Here is a 6,294-nt window from a genome sequence, read left to right as displayed (position 1 = left end):
TCTACTCGAAGGGGCTGTGGAAGGGCGTGGGTCAGTGTCGCCATCTACACCAAACTGAGGGGAGTACAAACCCCATCCCAGCCAGAGGCTGAGCGAGCCAGGGGTGGCAGGGAGAGGGAGCCACACTCCATAGCCAGTGCAGGAGCCCTGCGTTCCGCAGTGGGCCAAGGGCTGCCTCCTCCTCCATGGGTTTGCAGCCCTGGTGCTGCTGCTGCACCTGTGCCCTTGAGACAGCAGCCAGTGTGTCAGGCCTGGCCTTGGGGAAGGACGGACGTGTTTGACAGGTGACGTGAACAGGGGCAGTGGGGCTCTGGCTTTCGGTTCTCGCTCAATAACCCCGCACGCCTGGCTGCAGCTCTGACCCAGAAGCAAAGGAGACTGCCCTGGGTGGGGAGGAATCAGACGGCCGTGCGGGGGCCGCTGAGCCGGGGCCAAGGGCCTTGACCTTCACCGGCAGGGGGACAGTTCCTGCTCACTGTTGCACTGCTTCTTCCGAACAGGTCGGGCAGCACTGTGCATCCACCGTGACAGAAGGCCCAAGGTGCAAGTGCTGCCTGTGTGTATGCACATGTCCGTGTTAGCAGATTCCTCCCAGTGAGCGACAGCAGCAGGAATGATCTAGCCCCAGCGAGACCCCAGCCAACCGGGACACCCACTCTTCACACAGTGGTGCCTCTGACCCTTGGGACTCCCAGAAGAACCAGCACCCCCCACCCCTGCATAAATACCGTTTAGCCCCTCCCAGAAACACGTAGAACATCTGTAGCCTGTATGAGGGCCCCATCCTTTGTGGCTGCAGACACAACATGAGGTAAAGTCTGGAAACACCACCAGAGGTGACCCCTCATACAAGGCAAAGACCTGTGGGAGTGACAAAAAGGTATCTCAGGTCACAGAAAGCGTGACTTCACACCAAGTCTAACCCGCCACCAACTAGCCCAATCCCAGCAAAGACCGGATCTGCAACTGATTCATTTTAAAGGGAGGAGTGATCAGGAGACTCAGTAGGAATACAGGTGACGCTTTTTAGATTTTGTAGTGAGGAATGATTCCCAAGATGAGACTCAAAAAGTGCTAACTATAAAAGAAACAATGGATAATTTGGACTATGTTGTAACCACTTGTTCATCAAGCCACCCTAAATAAAATGAAGATAATTGGAGAATACAATCAGCAAGAGTAAACAATCATATCAAGAGTATACAAGGGGGGTCAGTGTTGTGGTGCAGCAGGTGAAGCTGCCACATGCAATGCCTATATGGTGCGCCGGATTGAGTCCCAGCTGCTCCACTTCTGATCCAGCTCCCTGCTAATGAGCATGAGAAAGCAGCAGAAGATGGCCAAGTGCTTGGGTCCCTGCCACCCACATGAGAGACCAGGATGAAGCTCCTGGGTCCTGGCTTCAGCCTGGCCCAGCTCTGACCATTGTGGCCTTTGTGGAGTGAACCAGCAGATGGAAGACCTCTCTCTCTCTCCCTCTCTCTCTCCCCCCAACTCTGCTTTTCAAATAAGTAAATAAATATATTTTAAAAGAGTGTATAAGGACTTCCTAGAAATCAATAAGGAAACAAGCAGCACAGTGGGAAAAATGAACAAGAGACGTGAACACCTTAGCACGGGAGAGAGAACACAGCCCATAAATGGATCTCAAGTATCCAGCCTCAGGGGTGATGAACAGAACTGCAAATCAGAGCCACAGTGATCACACCCACTGAATACTAAACATTTCAGTCTTACAGTACCAAATGTCAGAGAGGGTGTGAATCCACAAGCTCATTCATGCACAGAGAACACAACTTGTTATACCCACATTGGAAAGCGCTTGGGTGCCAATTCTTAAAGTTGAGCATTCAAATGCACTCTGACCCAGAGATTCCACTCCTAAGTGTTGAACTCTTGCTCATGTGCACCAGGTGGCATGTAAGCAAAAACTTCCTGGCAGCAGACAAGCTGTCGTATACAGGAGAGTGGGTCTCACCACAAACAAGTGAGAGGAGCGACTCACGGTGGAAACTGATACAAGTGTCACCGTGAGTGAACCACAAACAGCCAGCCACCGAGTGGTGACTCTGAGCATCTCTTTGTCAAGAAACGACAGTCTCAAAAGACTGCATACAGGCCTTGGGTGATCACTGACATCATAAGAGCGTCAGTTATTAAATCAACAACAGGAGTCACTGTGCACTCGCTCCCCATGTAAACCTCTGTCCTTAATAAGTGGTACTATGAGAATTAATGGTAGATCTAGTCTTCAAACAGTTTTTTATACTTTGGGTGTCTGTGTGGATGCAAACTATGGAAATATTTATTTCATATAGAGTTGATATTCTGTGTATAAAGATAATTAAAATGAATCTTAATGAAGAATGGGATGGGAGAGGGAATAGGAGCTAGGAAGGGAGTGGAGGTGAGAAGGCAGGTATGGGGGAAGAACCACTATAATCCAAAAGTTGTACCTATGAAATTTATATTTATTAAATACAAACTTTCTAAAAAAGATTGCATACAGTATAACAGCCTTTTCATAAAGTTAAAAGTGTGGATGCATGGATGGATGGATGTGTGGATGGCTGGCTGGCTGGCTGGCTGGCTGGATGGATAGTTAGATGGGTAGGTGGATGAATTGATGGAATGATGAGTTGATGGACCGATGGATCAGTGGATTGATGGATAGACAGACAGACTTCCTATGACAAATACATAAAGAAGAATAACCTATCTGAAAAGGAAGCAAGAAAGCATTGAATATGCATACTAGACTGCAGTAACCTTGGAGTGGGGAGAGGGTTAGGAAGAGCAGGAGTCCACAGGTGGCCGAAGGTGATTGTCAGGCTCTTAGGGTACTTACTGTGCTATCAAAAATGAATGAACAAATGAATGATGTCATTCACAGATCAGTGGGGATAGCATATCATAAACAAGGACAGTGATTAATCAATTCTGTGCAGATGAAGTTAAAAGCAAATGAAAGGGGAAAAGAATCCTAGCAGGGACTTATGTTACAATAAAATCAAAAGAACGATTTTGCCCTTCTACAGCCTCCAGGACAAATTCACAGGTAACTCAACATCCCAACAGAGGTCACTTGCTTGTGTTTTTTGGCTGGCTGGCAGAAAGATTTCACCCTGACCCTACAACATCAGGAGCTCACATGTGAAAATCCCCGTTTCTGGCTTCTCCTGAAACAATGACACTATGTAGTCACACACGGTCTACATTCTTCCCTGGCAAAAATTGGTGGGTGCCAAAGAACAGCCACCCTCCCGTTGCAAGAGGGCAAACAGCCCCCACTTTCTGACAAGCCCTACTGCTCCCTGATGCCCCCACGCCCACCTGCCTCCTGCAGGTAGAGGTCTCTGGGCAACTGGGACTCATGTCTTTGCACCCAGAGGGGCTGAGCCCCAGCCTGTGGGCTGCCTTCTCCCTGTGCCAATCCAGGGTCAGAAGACAGCTGTGGTCACCTTTGGACATTTCAGGGTGAGATGCTCCCTAAAGAGAGCTGAAGTTAAAGAAGTCCAGGTCCCCAGGCAGGTAATTGATGTCTTCAAATACCATGTATCCAGTTTCCTAGTAAGAACACAGCAACACAGTTAAACTGGATAGAAGATGACCTGAGTTTTCTGCCTGGCAAATATTGCTTCCTTGTGCTTTATTTGTTCTTTTTTTAGAGGGAAGAAGGAGGGATTGTATAAAATTTTCTGTTTTGCTTTGGAAGGTCTACAGTGTGCCTACAACGTACTCTTATCTACATAACCAATTAACGGAGTGTGTTCCGGCTCCCCAAATACCAAAAGACCTGGCTGTTATTGCTTAAGTGCCCTCCTCTGACCTGCTCAGAGCCACACATGGTCAATTTTTCTCCCCCCTCCATCCCTCCCAAGATCTCCAAATCAGTGCTTTTACCTAAAGCAGCCCACAGTGGCTTTTCACAGCATTAATTCCCATAAAATGGGATGTCAGTTTTACAGGCTAGACTCTCCTTTATCAGCAAAAACTGATTCCATTTGACTGATTAATTGTCCTAAGAACTGTCAAAGGCTCCCAGACTAGGGGTGATGGCTTGGGAGGAAGCAGCCATGCAGGGTTGCCATTTGGGGCACTCCTGGGCTGGGGAAGCCAGGAGATTACAAATGCACAAATAATTAATTCAAATCAATACAGCGAGGGGTTCAGGCTGAGAGACATTCAATTATGTTGTTCAAAGAGACGATGCTGATCTTCAGCTAGTCCTGCTCCATGCTGCAAATAATAGAGCATTTTTAATTTGTGCAGGAGGGATGTTAATCTTTTGCCATGTAATTCCAGTCCTTGGGGAACGCCATAAATATGTGGCACTGTGTGCATGAGGCTCCCTGTGGAGGGCACTCAATCAACCTGGTTCTGGCTTTCCTGCCTGCCTTCTTGTGTCAATCTCTCAGCATTCAATTAGGAAATACATGATGGGTGGAATGATGATGGGTGGATGGATGCGTGGATGCATGGATGCATGGATGGATGCATGCATGGATACAGAGGCAGAGACAGAAAGAGAAATTTGCAAAGACTGTCAGACATCACCTACCCCCAAATATAAACAATGTATATCTCCTGGACTTTGAGCCAAGAGCACAAGTAAATCCCCCCGGGAATTGTTTATGTCTCAAAAGGATTCACTTTAGAATTCCTTTAAATAGCAAGCTCCTGTAGCATGTTTAAAATAGGATTTGAATCTCAGTTTTATTATACAGAGGAAGAAAACACACACACACACACACAACACACGAATGATATCGGGAAGGTTATCCGCCGAGCTGCTGCAGTTTATGTCTCCATGCAGTGGGAGGGTGCGCACTCAATGCCCCGGCTGCTGGCCGAGTTCTCTGTGACCGATCTGCATTGCTTCTGTAATAAGGTGAAAGCAATAAAAATATTTCTGGTTAAAAAAGAGACAATTTCATCCCCTCAAATTTAAGATTCAATTTGTAAGGTTAACTTAGGACCTGTTTCAGAAGAAGATGCAGTCTAAGAAAAGAAGTGCTCCAGAAACATGAGGTTTTCCCATCCCAGCGCCCTGGTGGCTGGGTGTGGGAGCACTGATGTGGGAGCACGATGCCTGAGGAGCAGGCAAAGCTGCGGTGGGTGAGCTCCTACTGCATCCTCCCAACTGCAAAACGCCTCCCAGGAGCTGGAACGGTGGCATCCAGGACTCAGGGGCAGGGGATCCTGGGGACTGTGGGGAGTCCTGGGTGCGATGGACCCGTAGGTTCTGCAGAGCCCGGACCTTGACTGCATTCATATATTCAGTCAACAAACACACATTATTGCAGCACCGCATGGAGCAAGAGCTGCTGTGGTCCGTAAAGGAGCTAATGACTGAGCAAGAGGAATAAACACATCCACAGTTAAGTGAAACTCCAGTGAGACTGCTTTAGGAGCAGACCCAAGAGGAGAAGTAGCTCACTGTGACCCTTTGAGGAGTGCAGGAGGCAGCCGGGGCTCATCAGACACTTCTGGAATTGAGCTGAAGTGGCGTTTGCATGGCCTGGGGAGGCCCTCCCCTCTCCACGGTGCTTGGAGTCCAATTAGACACAGGGACAGCTGGGTCTCCCCTGTGACCGTAACTGCTGCCATTTGGGCCAAACCCAGCGCTTTCTCACAGCGGCTGTCACTGCAAGTGGAAGCCCTAGTGCGTCCTCTTTCCGGGGTTGGTGGAGGTGTGGAAACTAGCGCCAGTGCGTCTCAGAGTGTCCGAGCCAAAGGCAGCCGTGCAGGAGACTCGGGATCATGAGCAAAGTGCCAGACAAGGGGCTGCAGCACACAGCAGGCAGCCAACACGGAGCCAGCCGCCGAAGAGGGGCGCGTCCTGAGCCATCCAGCAGGTGGCGCCTGGGAGAGACACCGGAGGCACCTGCCCTGATGGAGCTAGATGGGGGGAGGGGGCGGGTCAGCCACACACACCACAAATCAAACCTAGCATGAGAAACTCCCGTGGGATACAACTACCTGGGCCAGAGCTTGGCCAGAGAGTCACCCAAGAGAACAGAAACAGGGCAAGTGGGCCAGGTGATTTTGTAAATGAATCAGCAGGTCCCCTTGCAAAGGATGCCTTTGCAGGCCGGGTGGAAAACTCAGATCAGTCAAATAAATGAGGAACTGACCGTTCCCACTACATCTCATGACGCAGGAACTAAGAAAATGACCTATCGTGGGAACAGCAAAGTGGGTACAGTGGATTAAGCCGCCATCTGCAGTGCCAGCATCAAAAATGGGCACTGGTTCAAGTCCCAGCTGGCCCAATTCTGATCCAGCTCCCTG

This window comes from Oryctolagus cuniculus, chromosome 18 (assembly GCF_964237555.1).
Source record: "Oryctolagus cuniculus chromosome 18, mOryCun1.1, whole genome shotgun sequence".
Classification (NCBI taxonomy): domain Eukaryota; kingdom Metazoa; phylum Chordata; class Mammalia; order Lagomorpha; family Leporidae; genus Oryctolagus; species Oryctolagus cuniculus.
Note: the sequence above shows the minus strand (reverse complement) of the source record.